This window comes from Microcebus murinus, chromosome 11 (assembly GCF_040939455.1).
Source record: "Microcebus murinus isolate Inina chromosome 11, M.murinus_Inina_mat1.0, whole genome shotgun sequence".
In the NCBI taxonomy this organism is placed as follows: Eukaryota; Metazoa; Chordata; class Mammalia; order Primates; family Cheirogaleidae; genus Microcebus; species Microcebus murinus.
In genome coordinates this window covers 24,320,521-24,336,605 of record NC_134114.1, presented here as the reverse complement: position 1 = coordinate 24,336,605, position 16,085 = coordinate 24,320,521, and the positions used below count along the sequence as shown (strand labels likewise).

At 44.9% G+C, this 16,085-nt stretch overlaps 1 protein-coding gene and 1 non-coding gene across 5 annotated transcripts in view; one reads left to right on the top strand and one right to left on the bottom strand.

Moving 5' to 3' along the window:
• PDZD2 (PDZ domain containing 2) overlaps nucleotides 1-16,085 on the bottom strand; it is a 369,690-nt gene that overhangs the window by 140,698 nt on the left and 212,907 nt on the right. The window lies entirely within an intron of this gene.
• LOC142874169 (U6 spliceosomal RNA) lies at nucleotides 13,049-13,155 on the top strand. The gene has a single exon (XR_012921991.1). It is a non-coding gene; the product is annotated as a U6 spliceosomal RNA (small nuclear RNA).

The following is a 16,085-nucleotide window of genomic DNA, read 5'->3' as shown; positions in this document are numbered from 1 at the left end:
CCTAGAAGGCTTCTGTGGAATGCAGAGAAATCATACAGAGTAGGAATAAGGTATGGGCTTGCTTGCCTAGACACAGCCAACCCCCAAGCCCTACAGGACTAAAATCCAAAGCCACAATACTCGGCCACCATAGCGTGAGGAAGACAGCCAGCCAGTACGCATTACCAGAAGCAGCTCCCACACCTGTCTTCTCCAACACGCCCCTGTGGCTAACAGGGCATTCTCCAGCGCTCATCTCGAAGAGCTCCAGTATTCAGGCTGGAAAGTTCTACCGAAACAAAGTTCCCTGCCTACCTCTGACGTTCCCCTCCCAGGCTGACCACACGTATTATCATATCTGACCCACCCCCTGGTCAGCCCAATTCCACCACACTCTGCCCACTTCGTTCGGGTAAAACAACGTCAGATCATCCCTGTGCCTATGCAAGGCAAGGCCTGGAAGAGATTGAGAAAGCCAGGCTTGAGATGGTCTCTGTTCTGTTCCGCTTGTCTTATCACAAGCCCCAAACCTTGAAAACAGAAAAGAATGCTCCGAGATTCAGCTACTATCATGGGAAGCACAAATCAGTTTTTAAATTAGCCTCACATGTGGCTGCAACCCGTGGTCCCACCCATTTACTTTCTAACTTCTGAGTGCGAAGCGTCACTGTGACAATTTCCAACCCTCGGTACTCTCCGCCACTCCATGACAAACATTCAGGATTCACACTTCACTTTCACACTCCTTTCAATTCCCCGACTTAGACGCTGAGCAGAGGCGGCCTGCCTTAATGGAGAAAACATTAGTGCATTCAGGCTTCACTCTGGATCCCAGTCAATTTCTGGATATTTCACAGCTGTTACACAGCCACCTCCTTTCTCACAAAAGCCAGCAAAAATTAGCAAGCACCTTGTTGGCTCTGAAATAGGAAAACACAGCAACGGTCAAGCCTGCAAAAATCAATTTCTGCTTGACTTTCTTCAAAGTATTCTAAAACAGAGTGTCTGCAGTTCTTTTAGCATCTGCCAATTTTTAAGTTGGTTTTAACTTAAATGCTGTATGATTTTGTGTGACTTTTTTTTTTTTTTAAGCAACCCTCAAGATAAAAATTGTCATTTGGTCATCCAACTAGTAACTGAGAAAAATTCTTGATCGAGAAGATATCAGCACAATGCAGGCTAAGTCTGTTTCTTTATATTAATATTATCTGCTCATTTCTGATATACTTTTTTTTTTTTTAAATAAATCTTTGGGAGACCTGCAAGTTGTGTTCAGAGAGAGAAAACACGATTCTCTTCGGCGCTCAGGTCTCCCCCATACCTGCTTCATGAGCTGATCAGGTGAGTGTTCTCTGCTGTGCCTCAGCAGCCGCTTGCACGGGCCAGACGCCAAAGTTTGCTGTGCTTCATTTCCCTTCTCCATTCAGGTCTTTAAAGTCCTGGGTTATTAACGATCAACAAAAACTCGAGCTGCGCCAGTGCGTGCTCCGACTTCCTGCCAGCTCCCCCGTGCTCTGCCGAGCGGAGGAGCGGATTCTCTCTCTCTCTCCTCCCGGCTTCACCTCCTGAGCTCCAGGGCCCCACCCACCCTCAGCACTCAGATCATTTTTCATTTATGAGTGCATCCAGCTAGACTGTGTGTGTAAGAGAATGAGCCAACCCTTGCTCTGCCAGTGTACTGGAACCCGGCTGCTAAAAACGGCTTTAATTTTCCAGGAGTATGGGGGAAATCAGATCCCGGCAGAAGCCATCCATGGCTTGCTTTGGCAGGTATCTGCAGATGAGCTCTTCCATCAGCACAAAGGGCACACTCCCGGCCATGCAGTTGCAACAGCTTCATTACACAGACTGCATGAAGATTTCAGGCAGGAGACAACCAACAATATATCAAAATGTGTATATCTCAGATATACTAAAGATGTGAAGCCAGGATGATCAGTCAAGGAACTTTCCACTCAGTGATCTAACACTTCACAATGAATTAAGTATATTTTGCATTTATTAAAAGGCCAGAGGTTTTTTTTAAATTGCATTCAAATGGGTATAAAAATCTAGAGTCAAATTGTTTTGTAATGAAATTGGTTGGTAAATAAAAGCTACTTGTCATGACGACACCAAATCCACAACTTTTCTAATCCAACTAAGCTCCCATTGTGCACTGCCGACCAGTGCTAGCAAAAACAGGAGTTATCAATCAGCCTGCAGAGCACTTGTCCCGCTAGAATATCAGTAACTACAGAGATGACTTGATTTTTCTCTTTAAGATTTTTATCAGGAAATAGAACTTTTAAAAATAGGCTTCCCCAAACCAACACACTTATATCTTTTACTATGTATAAAACTCACCTTATTTTGCAGGTGAAGCAAAAAGTGTCTTTCATGATCCAAAAATCAGGGACGGAAGTTTTGAAAACCCTTTGGTCTTTGCAGGAGGTATAAAAATTTACATGCACTATTTAGATGGGAATGACATACTGTTATTACAATACTGACAAAGTCCTTTATCAGCTACACTTGTGAGGAACAAAAGGGGGAGAACATCTTCTGCTTATGTGCAGCCATTCTCAGGTCAGACTTCCAGAAAGCCTAGAGGACTATTAAGCTTTAGGATTTTTGTTTGTCTTTTTAGTCTATTCATTTATTTTATGAATAGAATTTAACCAATATGGATTCCACCCCCCCCTCGTGATATTCATATTGTCATAACCTAGTTCCAATCACCATGGAAAATCCTTCAATTTGAAATTTTAAAAACATTTACCACATATAAAAAAATTGATGGCTTAGTGTCTGGACTTAAGCCAAGTCTTTTTTGTGTTATTAGATGGTTAAAATGTCTCCTAAAAAGAAAATGTTATGCATTTTCACACATGCCACAAAAATGGGTTCCAGGGCCCAACACAACATCCTTGGAAAGAAACAAAACAGGTGATCTAACTTTTATAGATGAGACAGGGAAGACACAAAGCCACTGGTATACATGGTGTTTCACTGACAGGGCAGACAGTTGACAGGAGGATTAGTACTTAGTCTCTGAACCCAAGAAGGAACCCCAGACCAGTCCAAGCATTTATATGAAGTACCGAAGCTTCGAGGTTGATCATGTGGGTGATTTCCTGGGACTCACCTTCCTAGTTCAGGAGAATTTAAACTAAGAAGAAAGAAGTCTGCTCTTTAAAATTTTTTTAAGAAGTAGGAAAAAAAAAGGAGATTAAGGTTTTCTTGGCCCATAACCAAACTACAGTCCTAACAAGATAGAATTTGCCTATAGAATATTCTCTCCAATATTAGTTTGTGACATCTGTCAAAAACCTATGGTAAAACCAGTTATTCCACCTCACTTCGTCCCATTTTCTCAACAAAGGGTGGATAATATCTAACATATAGTTTTGCTTTAAAGGGAACTGCTGCTACCTTTACTCACGAAACTAGCCACATAGCATGTGCTAGAAGTCAGCATGTACACAGGCCACCTAACTATCCAAGATTTCCAGAAAGGTAAGTCAAATTGCCCACGGTAGAAGTCTTGAGCTCTGCCTTCTTCTTGCCCACTCTGGTTCCTGGGCTTAGGAGACCACTGTGGCCCCACCCTCCATGACCTGGGAGGGGCCCTAAAGATCACTTAATTCTACCTCCTCATTGTGTGGATGTGGAAACACAGGCCAGAGGGAGATGAGGAAACTTGCCAAGGTCACAGGGCATGGGCACATCGGTGGAAGTACTGAGGTTAGAGCATGGATCTTCCTGATTCAACTTCTAGGGTGGCGCCAAGACAAGACACATGTCTTTATAGACAAGAACTCCAGGCAGGGGCTCAGTAACAGCTCTTCAGCTGGTCACAAAGCCCAGCCTAGGGACACACCCAAGACTCTCCCAAGAGCAAAAGCAGAAGGGTAACAAAGGGAACTTTAGAAGGGCAAGTAGGTAGGGAGTGATCGTAGCACACCCCAACAGAGAAGGGGATCAACAATACCACAAATGCCCAAGGACAGCCTGAATATATACCCCAAAGAACTGAAAGCAGAGCCCAAAAGGATATTTGTGTACCCATATTCATAGCAGCGCCATTCACAATAGACAAGAAGTGGCAGCAACGCAAGTGTCCATTGATCAATGAGTGGTATATACATACATATACAAAATGTCATATATAATGAAATACTATTCAGCTATAAAAAGGAAATTCTGACACATACTATAGTTTGGATGAATCTTGAAAAGACATAATGCTAAGTGAAGAAATCAAAGAAGGACAAATATTATATGACTTTACTCATGTGAGGTACTAGAGTAGTCCAAGTCACAGAAACAGAAAGGAGAATGGTGGTTGCCAGGGGCTGCGGGGAGGAGGAATGGGAAGTGATTGTTTAATGGGTATTGGGTCTCAGTTTTGCGAGATGAACAAAGTTCTGGAGATGGGCAGTGGTGAAGGCTGCACAGCAGTGTGAATGTACTTAATGTCACAGAACTGTGTACTTAAATGGTTAAAATGGTAACTTGTATATTAATCATATTTTTTAAAAAGCCAATGGAACCTAGATTTTCTTTATAATTTCCCACTGGCCAGTTCTGTGGCTGTCACACTTCCTATTACTGAGGTCACAAAATGAAAAGACTATCACTTGCCATAAAGTAAAATTCATAAATGACTCTTGAAAACAGGAAGCACTAAAGTTTCCTTCTCTCCCTTTCCTCATCCCCCAGTTAAAAATAACTCACGGAAAGTTGCGAAGGCAAACAAGGTGATTGGGTTGTGTCCCTGTCCCGTGACGGGATAGGGTCATGTTGGTGCCGATGGGGACACCCACAGATTGTGCAAGCGGGGAGAGCCCTGGCCTGCAGCTCCCTCAACGATGCAGAGGGCTCAAAGTCACCCCTGAGCGAGCCGGCCCACTCCTCCCACCAGGTCCTCCTGGAGTCCACACTCTCTTGGCCAATTCCACTCTGGCAGCACATACTGACGTCATTATGCTGTTGGGTCCTTAAATGCATACAGGTCTGTCACTTAGCTATCAAATCATGCAGACGGTAAGCCTCTGGTGGGCAGCGCTGCCTCCAGCTCTCAGACCAGCTCTTCTCACCTGGTTGGTGGCATCTGGAGCGACACCAGCTCCTCCCTGTCTCCCTCTGTCTCCTGGATGAGGCCCTCTACTTCCACAGCTACAGCCATCAAGTAAAAGCCACCAACTCTTCAATCTCTCTTCTGAGCTCAGCCTCAGACCTCCTGCCCAGCTCCGGCGGGGTGTCCCGCAGACACCTCAAACCCAGCATGTCCTAAAATAAAACCCATTATTATGCTCTGCCTCGAACAGGTACCTCCTCCTGTGTTTCCTCTTCCAATTAATGCCAAGCCCCAGTCACCGCGAACGAGTCATCCTGGATTCCTCTCTGCCCTCCACATTTGGTGGGTACATCCTGCCGACTCCACTTCTGAAATCTCTCTCACCTGTCCCCCCTCTCCACAATCACATCTTAGGGCCTTGACTCCAAACTGTTCTCACTTCCTCAGCTGTCTACCCCTCCCATCTATCCTGCACACAGAGGGATCCAGTGGCAAACACATAAGATCTGCTTGAAACGCTCTGAGTTTCTCACAGCTCAAAGGATGAAGCCTAAACACTTTTGTACGGTGTCTACGACTATTCTTGATCCAGCCCCAATGCCCAGATTGTGAAACCCGCAGACAGGCATGCCTTCACGTACACCAATGATTCTCAACCAGGAAGACTGTTCCCCACAGGGGACGTTTAGCAGTGTCTGCAGGCGTTGTCAGCTGTCAAGGCTGGGACAAGTGGGGGCGTTACTACTGGCATCTAGTGGTAGAGGCTAGAGATGTGGATAAACATTGAATGTGAGAAAGCTCCCCCCTAAAGAATTATCTATAACATGTGCCTTGTGGGTTTTTAGAATGTCATAATATACTGCATTTATTATGACCCTGACTGCTTCTTGCTCTAGGGGCTGCAAGCATAAATGGTGACAGGATGCAGAAAATTAAATAAATAGGAGAGAAACAGGTTAGGCAAAAGCAACAGGAGCTGCTGGGACAGGAGCTGGCATGCCCTCTCTAATGCATTCAGACTCAAAATTCCAAACATAGGCCAGGCACAACGGGTGGTGACTCACACCTATAATCCTGGCACTTTGCGAGGCTGAAGCAAGAGGACTGCTTGAGGTTAGGAGTTTGAAACCAGCCTCAGCAAGAATAAGACCTGGTTTCTACAAAAAATAGCAAAATTAGCCAGGCACAGTGGTATGTGCCTATAGCCCCAGCTACTTAGGAGGTTGAGGCAGGAGGATTGCTTGAGCCCAGGAGTTTGAAGCTGCAGTGAGCTATGATGATGCCACTGCACTCTAGCCTGGGTGACAGAGTGAGACCCTGTCTTAAACAAATTCTAAAAACAGCTGAATCCTGCAGCAAGGTGGGCTTTAGCTTCTACCAGGCTCCTAGGCTAGGGTGGAGGCTGTTCTCCTCTCTGGCACTTGTTTCACTGGAAGTGCTGGATCAGTATTTATTGAAAAGTTTCCTCTTATATTTCCCTTCAGAGCCCAGCATACCTCTAAGTTCTAGCAAATAAATGGAAAAATAAGACAAAACTCTCAGATCCTTAATACAGTTTCACTGTCATTTTAAAATTTCTTTTCTTTATAATTTTTCTATTGACCTTAATCTAGTTTTTCTAAAACCACATGCTGTATTTTGGGGAGATGCTCTATGGAAGAGTTTCTCCATGGTCAAGTAAGTTTGAGAAGCACTATTTGCTAGCTCCTCCTTTAACTGGTGTGTCCAAATCTTATTTTATCAAAGAGTTCCCACCCCCAACTTTTTAGTGTAATTTATTAACATAAATTACTAGCCCTTTGAGGACTCTGCGACATACTCTCAAGCATTCTCCTTGGCCATTTGACTTGTGCTCCCTTCGGTACAGGTGCTCTTGGTCCAAGCTTCCGTGTCTGCAGAGAAGTCCCAGCTCCCCCACTCAGAGCCCATGTCTCAGGCAGAGACCTTTTCTCTCTCTCTCACATAGTCTCGTCCTTGTTTCTCGTCTCCTCACCTCAGTAAAAGGAGGCACACTGAAATGGCGCAGTTTTCTTCAGGAAGGAGCCATCCTGGGTGAGACGGAGGGAGGCAGTGAGGCTCTCGTGACGGAAAGGGGGTACAACTGAACCGGAAGTGCACACTGGTGTGCCCCAAGGACCTGAGTGCTGGGCAAGGACGTGTCTCTTAGGGCCACTGGATACTTCTGGCCAACTTTTCAGAATCAGAAGTCCATGAACAAGGATTGGGTCGGTCCATTAAAAAAAAAAAATAAACATATTTCTTCCAGACACAGGTGGAGAAAAGGACCAATCACTTTTGGGTGAGGAAAGTCTAACTTCAGAGGGGCAAAAGGCCTTTATGACTTATATCACTGAACACACTTCTGACACGTCCTCCCAGAGGAAGCCTCACTTCAAGGCATGGGTGCCTCCCAGGCCCCCCACCCCAAACTCCCAGCCCGGCCAGTCTCATCTTAGTCCCCAGACGACCTCTCAGCCCCACTTTGGAGTCCAGCCTCTCAGTCAGTCCAAGCAACCCTTTGAATTGGGGGTAGTTTCCTTCTTCATAGAAATGGAAACAGTTTTGGTTTTGGAAACTCAACCCAGCCCCACAGCACTTGAACTCACTCCCAGGAATCCTTTCACAGCTCTGAGGACCCCCACGGACAGGCTCTCAGAGTCCATGGCAACTCCCTTCCCACTGGGCAGGGGAACAAGGAGCTTCCTGAGCCAATGTCACCAGCCAATTTCAACTCGAGAATTCTCCCTAATGCCTCTGCAGGCCGCGGGAGCCCTAAGATATCAATGTTTGTAAACATTCCTACAGACACTTCCCCAAGGCTTCAGTGTATGAGCCCACTGGTGTCCATGACATTGGCTACCTCTCAGGACCAGAATCAGACAAATAAATTAGTAAGAGTCTCCTCTGAGCACATGTGCTGTGCAGACTGGCTGGGCAGATGAAAAGACCTCACCACTATAACAACACTCGAGAAACATGAAGCGATTCCTATGGGCAGCGAGGGCTCCAGGATTTCCACAGGGAGGCGTCACCTTGGGCTACAGAAACGGGAGCGACTTCAGAAAAAGTAGGACTTCTTGGAAGCCTTAAAGGCTGTTGCTTGGTTTTGACGTCTGCCCCACTTCCAAGCTTCTTCCTATCACAGATAAAAGCAAAGCGAGCTACTCCCCACGGCTGCTCCGCCTGGAGCCAATTGTACTCTAGCTCAGCCACCTGACTTGGCGCCACGGTGTGAGCAGAACATGCCAAGTGGCAGGCGTGTTGAACGGGCATTCCAGAAAGGACTGCTGCCAGCCGGGTTTGGGCTCAGATCGCTGCCCACGCTACTTGGAGCACACGAACTGGACAGGCAGAACAAAGGCCACGGTCACAACGCCACCAAGACTCCACCCAAGGAAACAAAAACTGTGGGGAGAGTTTGGAAACTCCAGTCCTTTATATTTGATTTTTTACTGCATTGATACTAATAATGGCAAATAGTGGAAGTGCTGCCATTCATTTGGTTTTCAGAAACTAACGGTGATGTGAATGTTTACTGCATGACTCCACTGAGCGTGGTGTGTCTCACACACTGCACACAGTGCACACCAGATGGGTGGGAAACGGGACAGTTCTAGGTGTTGTTCCCATTCAATAGGAGAACATGCTTGAATCTTGAGTCATGACCTTGCCAAGGTGCCCACGTGGTCCAGGGCAGTCACTGATGCTTCCTGCAGGCACCTGTACAAAGTCAACATTCAACAAACATCCCACACCGCTGCAACTTGGCTGCCAGTGCATTTTAGAAGGGCTGGTGAATTTCTGTGAACTGAAATTCAGTGTTTTTAAGAGTAGTTTCTGGGGCTCGTCAATCCCTTCCCTCCCTGTCTCCTTCTGCTCTTCTGTAAGCTTAACAGTAGCAACGTTTAGTTCCCAGAGTTTTAAAAGTTTATTGCATCCAGGGTAATCCAGAGTGTAATTTCCAGATCTCAAAATAATTCCTCTTAAAAAATAAAAAAACCAGGCCCCTAAGCTTCCCAAGTCTCCATTACGATGAAATATTATTAGCGTCTTTCTTATTCAAGTGGGGAAGGGTGGAGTCAGGCCCTCGGAGGAAGAAATCTATCAAAACCCACATCATTCTCAATGACGTGTTTGGGCTCAGAGCTATACATGCAAGGTATTTCTCATCCTTACCACGAAGAATCTTCTTTTGGAATCCCATGCGGTTCTGCAGTGGTAGGAACTTGACTCACAAAACCACAGCTTTCGGAAACACTGGCGAGGAAGTTGGGTCGTAAATGGAAATTTCGTTCTATGAGCCTCCAAACAATCAGTTATTTGTTTTCCTCTTTTTCCCACAAGAAGAATTTCTCTAAATAATTGGAGGAGATTTCCCATGGGAATCAGGCAATGGTGACTTCCAGGTCTTAAACTTTATCTAAAACAGTTTAAAAACAAAAGACACAAGAATGTGCCTGGCTGGCCTTTAACAGTGCAAATTCTGGCAGTAAGAACAGCCTCAAGGTGTGAAACTTCTAGTACCTTAGAGGGCATGGGCTTGCTAGGTAGAGCCTCTTTGGTTTGTACCTAACCAGGAATGTGTGGTCCTCCCTCCCAGCATTGACCAACTAAAGCTTAAATTTTCACTACCTATGAAAGGAAGTTCTTGAAGGGTCCTCCTGACTTAAGTAGCAAGAATAATGTCAGACTCAGCAAGAAAATAAATTGGGTTCGAAAGCTTCAAAGATTATTTTAGCTACAACCATTTGTGCACAGTTCACACGCAGATTTCAGAGTGCCGACAGAGGGCTAACCGCTTGAGAGAGCACCGCAGGCTGACAGCAAAGAACACCGAGAATTTTAAATCACAGATGGAGGAGGGCTGGGATTCAAATTCCCAACCAAATCAGGTCTGCCCGATTCCAGATCCTAAGTTCTTTCCTCTCTGGACACTTTTAAAGTGTCCCACTTGTCACAGAGGATCTAAGCGAGTCCTTTACGAAACTTCGTAAGGGGACAGTATACTTTGTGAAAAGAAAGTGAGTGCATGAATGTTTATAGCAGTTTCATCCATAATCGTCCAAACTTGCGAGCAACCAAGATGTCTCTTAGTAAGTGAATGGATAAACTGTGGCACATGCAGACAATGGGGCATTATGCACTGCTAAAAAGAGATGAGCCATCAAGTCATGCAAAGACATGGAGGCAGCTGGGAGTGGAGGCCTGTGCCTGTCATCCCAGCTACTTGGGAGGCTGAGGTGGGAGGATTGCTTGAGTCCAGGAGTTGGAGACCAAAGCCCGGGGCAACATAGTGCGAGACCTCATCTCAAAAATAAATAAATTTTAAAATTCATAAAAAAGACATGGGGGAAACTGAAATGCATATTATTAATACTAAGTTGAAAGAAGTCAATCTGAAGGGGCTATATATTATATGATTCCAACTTTATGACATTCTGGAAAAGGCAAAACTATGGAGACAGTAAAAAGATCAGTGGTTACCAGATGTTGGGGGGAGGGAGGGAGGGATGAACAGGCAGAGCACGGAGGATTCTCAGGGCAGTGGAACAATTCTGTATGATACTATTGATGGATACACGTCCATTATAGATCTTTCCAAACCCACAGGATGTACACCACCGAGAGTGAACCCTAACGTTAACTATGGACTTTGGGTTACTAGGAAACGTCAATGTACGTTCATCAATTATAACAAATACACCACTGTGGTGGGGGTGCTGGTAACAGCAGAGGGTGTGCATGTGTGGGGAAAGGAAGTTTTGCGCAATTTTGCTGTGAACCTATAACTGCTCTAAAAAAGTAGGGGAGAGAGAGAGAGAGGGAAGGAGAGGGAGGGAAAGGGAGGGGGGAGGGAGAGAGAGAGAATGGGCAAGCTGTAGGGTTAAGTGTAGCATTTCCGGCGCACTAGCTATGTGAATAATAACTAAATGTTCCTAAGCCTCAGTTTCCTCATCTAAAAACACGCGATGCACTTGCAGGATTTTTGCTAAAATAGAGAATGTTTTAGATCGTCTCAGTGCTAGCCATAGACTGTGGTTATAGCGAGTGTCAAGTAAGGGGAGTACTTGCTCCCCTTCCTTTCTTCACATTTCAGTTTCCTCAGTGCTGTTGTGGCTTATTTACATCCCTAACCAAATTATACATGGCTTGTCCTGGTTCCAAAAGTTCCCGGCTTAATTGAAAGTGACAAAGGGGAAACTGGGAGAGGAAAACATAGTGCTCAGCGCATGGCCGTGTTAAAAGACTCAGCAGTCAGCACTCAGCGGCTCCCAAAGGGGCTGCCAGCTTCAATCAGACCACTGGTTACTTGACAAGGGAAGGAAACAGGGAACCACACGCCACCCAGGATTTTCCCGGAAAAGATACACAAAACACCCACTTGGAACTGCATTGAAAAACATCCTGGTCATCTTTCCGGGTAAGTGTCATCAACAAGTTCTGGGCCTTCCACTTGGAAGGGAATGGCACTTTCCTTCTTATGAGTGCCACGAGATTTTTATTTTGCAAATTGTTTCCTGGTTAGAGATGAGCCAGGTTTTTTTTTTTGTTGTTTTTTTTTGAGACAGGGTCTTGCTCTGTGGCGCAGCTAGAGTGCAGTGGCATCATCACAGCTCACTGCAACCTCAAACTCCTGGGCTGAAGCCATCCTCCTGCCTCAGCCTCCCAAGTAGCTGGGACTACAGGCGTGAGCCACAACACCTAGGTAATTTTTCTATTTTTAGTAGAGGTGGGGTCTCATTCCTGGCTCAGGCTGGTCTTGAACTCCTGGCCTCAAGTGATCCTCCTGCCTAGGCCTCCTAGAGTGCTAGGATTACAAGTGTAAGCCACCATGCCTAGACTTTTTTCTTTTTTAATTGATGAAGAAATGGGAGAAAAAAAGAAGTGTAATTCCTAAAGCTACCCCAAAAATCAGAGGAGACACCCAAACTAGCCCGATTAGCTGTACTATTTAAAAAGAAAGGTTATCTCTGGGAGACTCAGAACTCAGGAGAACCATGGGCATCTTTTTCTTTCCATTTTCTGACTATAATATACTTCAAGGAAGAGTTCTGAAATACCCAAAATGATGGCCATGAATCATTTCCAGATGTTTTTTTCTCTATCTTAACTTCCTAATCCTGGGAGCCCTTTGTACTCACCCTAGTTGGTTCCATGTTACACGTAGGGAGTTGACATTTCCAACTGAATGTGCCAGAGTTTTTCCACCCACCCAGCTCAACGCCTCTCTGTTCCCCATGGCCTTGCCTTTAGGCTCGTGGCACCTCTACTCTGAGCTCTTGGGAAACTGTCCCAGAATTTCTGTTATTTTTCTATATAGCCTCTAGTGGAAAGGGATCCTATTTATTATTTCCTTGGCCACAAGTTTACAATATTCTCTACTTGGCCAAGTGTCAAATGCAGTAATTGTCCCAATCCTGTGGCTGCCAGGGTTTTCTGGATCCAATGCAAACTCCTGACCGTGGCCAACAAACCCTTCAACTGGCTGACCCCATCTTCCTTGCCAGCTCCACCTAGCTTCCTCCATCTTTCATGGCAAGCTGCTGTGTCCCCACCCTTGTTCAAGAGGCAAGTGGCTTCATCAGCCTCCTGCCACTCATGCTAGCGTGTACTTCTCCGATTTGCACACAGTGCTGTGTGGCTTATAAACAGTCACACACAAACTGGGCCTGCCACGGAGACAGTTAGCACAGGGTCCCTCAGTAAATACCAACAGACGTTGGTAGAAGACTCACACCTCTATCCTACGTGACCCTCAAGTAAACTTCCCCCATCAATCCTGTAGTCCTCTTCCTTCCCCAGACATCTGGACACTAAGTTTTATCTCTAGCTGAATAAAATGCTCTTGCTCAGGAGCTAGGCAAGTGGTTTCTGCATTAGCACTTTGCAGATTTCAAGGCCTCCAAAGAGTTAGAATTGGTGAACACCCAGGGATTCTTAAAGAAAACAACTGGACATGTGCAAGGTCACAGCCTTGCAAAAGTGACATTCAAACCAGAGGAAGCCATGCTCACTTCAGCAGCACATACACTAAAATTGGAACGATATGGAAAAGATTAGCATGGCCCCTGTGCAAGTCTGACACGCAAATTCGTGAAACATTCCATATTTAAAAAAACAAACAAACAAAACAGAGTAAGCCCAGTCTAAAAATAGATGCACCTGAATTAGGACATCAGAAAGGATCAGAAAAACACAACACTACCACACCTTGCCCACATGGCCTCTCTCGCTGGGCTGGGACAGCCGGTGGCCCAGGTATGAGGCAAACACAAGATGAACAGGCACGCTCAGTCACCTCTTGCTCAAAGGCAGTCAGGGACCCAGTGGGAGCAGAAATCAGGCTTCTACACCTGACTGTGGGCACACAAAGGCACTCTCTCCAGAAGGGGTGACCCCATTTTACACATCTGCAACCGGAGTGGAAAAGCCAAGCCTTGGATGCTGCCAGCTGTCTCTGAGTGACACCTAGGGAGACTGGCCTGCTAGGGGCAGGGGAACCAAAGCCACTAACACAGACACCAACAAACACACTGCTCAGGATGAACTAATGATGAAGACTTTTTATTTTGTAAACACAATGTTCTAAATCTAGAAAATGTCTAGGAGAAAAAACAAAATGGAAAAATCAATTTCAACATTAAAAAAAAACAAAAGCCCAAACAGTTGTTTACCTTCCATGGATTCGGTCTTTAGACTTTATGAGCATCTGAAACCAAGAGAAGCACATGAGTCCTCAAACCCCACATTCTCTCTCCCACCATCCTCCCAACACACCAACCTCCCTGCCAAAGCCGACCTCCAATAAATTCTCCTTGAAAACAAAAGGCTCCAAATAAAGGGTTTCTGAACAAAGCCCTAGTCTGAAGGTACACTATAAAAAGGAAAATTTCCCCAGACAGAATGGAATGAGGACTAGGCTCAGAGAGAAAGGCCAATACTCGTTAACCTGTCTGCATACTACTGGTCTACTTTTTAAAAACATACCTGAGAATATTTGTCTCTACAAAGGATAAATTGTTGAAAGAAAAAAAAAAAAATCAACACACACACACCATCAGAATTCCCTCTCTCTCACATCCTTGCCCCCGAGTCTTTGAAACTCTCTGGCCTGCATAGAGAGTAAATATAGGAGAGACCCCTGGTCTCGGGGTTCATTGCCTCTATGGGGAACCCCCCATAGCCCCAGCACAGAAGGTCTGGAACTGGTCAACTGAGGAGTCTGAACAAAGCCAGAAGGAGGCCCTGAGGCTGAATCTGACCTAGCGAGGGCCAAGCGTGCCCAACAGAGGCTCATCATTTTCTTTGTCTGGACTTGGTAACAACTATCTAAGAAAATCTGGTGATTTCAAGTGAAGGATGTTTCCCCATTTAGAGTGTCAGCAACAGGAGGGTAGGTGCCATCTGTTCCCAGTGTTTCACTGCATCACTGCACAGTTGTGGAAACATCCAACATCATATTTTTTTTAAGAAAGTAAAGGTATTCAATGAAGACCCCCTAGAGCTTCTAAAAGAAATAGACATTCAACTCTAAAACTTTGCCTCTCTGATAGTAACGAGATACGTGTCCACCACTTAAGGCTTTCTCTACGTCCTACATTACTGAACTCAACCTCTGTATACTCTAATCCCCGCCAGGCTCACTGTAAATATTTCATGGTGCCTCTTTTCCCCTACAAGCACACGTCAGAATTACTGAGGCTGCTTCACCAGCTTTCCACGTCCATCCTAAGAACTGGTCCTGTCCACGGTGCAGCCTCAATTCCAACGGAACTCCTACTGCAACAAAAACCACCTTTGTCGCTGAACTATTGCTTCTATTTCTTCATCTAAGAAAATGGGCTTAGCAATGGCACCAGATTCCAGCCATTCTCATATTTACATTTGTCCTCCAAAAACTTCAAAGTTGTCCCCTGAGACATGCACCATCTACTCATAAAATTTTCTTTTCCAGAACAAGATCCTTGTGTTAGGATCAGAACTGACATCACTGGCAATGACAATACAATGAACTTTTGTTACTTGTCATTTTAATATTAGTCATTTCAATTAAAAAAATACTCCAAATTTTTAATGTTTGGGATCTGTAAGGGCATGTGCCACCTGAACCGAGAGTTTTACTGGCTTTTTAACTCTAAGAAGTTCATCATACACTTTGTGGTTGGGCTGGTAGCCACTGAAGACTTACAGACATTGACATTCAGAGACAAGGGAATGACATCTGGCTCCAGCTCTCAGCAGCAGAGAGAGAAAGCTGGAGGTGGGGGTGGGAGAAAGTATGGAGAATGACCCAATTAAAATGCAAATGGCTCCTCTGCTTGTTGCTGTTAAATGAACCCTGAAGGAAAATTAATACATGTATTGCAAGCCCCTGGCAAAATCAAGACTTCGAGATAACTAGAAAAATGCAAACTAAAATCCTTCATGATGACTTTATTTGTAATACTGTGTAAGTTTTAAACCCTAGTCACAGTGAGCAAGGGTGTTCAAGGAATAGATTTGATCCCCCCCATCCTGAATTACTTAAACTTTGATCTGCTTATTCACCTGATGTAAACGACCCACATAATCACCAAACTAAGGAAGTCAGAAACCCACACTGACAGCAAGAGCCAAGGGGGAATGGCCTCACCCAGTGGGACTGCAGTTTCTAGAAAGGACAAGAAGTTAACATTATAAAAGTATGTGCCAGACACCGTGTCCAGAGTTTGAGCATTTAATTCTTACAATAAATATTAGCGGTCTTAGCGTTCAAATATTTTTTTCTGTTTTATAGTCTAGGTAACTAGTCAGAGATATGAATTCAATTTGCCTGAATTTGCCCAGTTGACATACAGGCCATGGCTAAATGATGTGTTTTTCCCCTTTTATGTTTTTCTTCTAATCAACATATTTTATTCCAGTCTCCATTATTTTCAGAACTTGGGCCTACACATGATGCTTTTCTCAAAAGCAATTGAAAAGCTGTACCCCAAAAGGAGGATATAATGTTTTTCTCATAAAGAATAAAGATGTTGGCCAGGCGCTGTGGCTCACGCCTGTA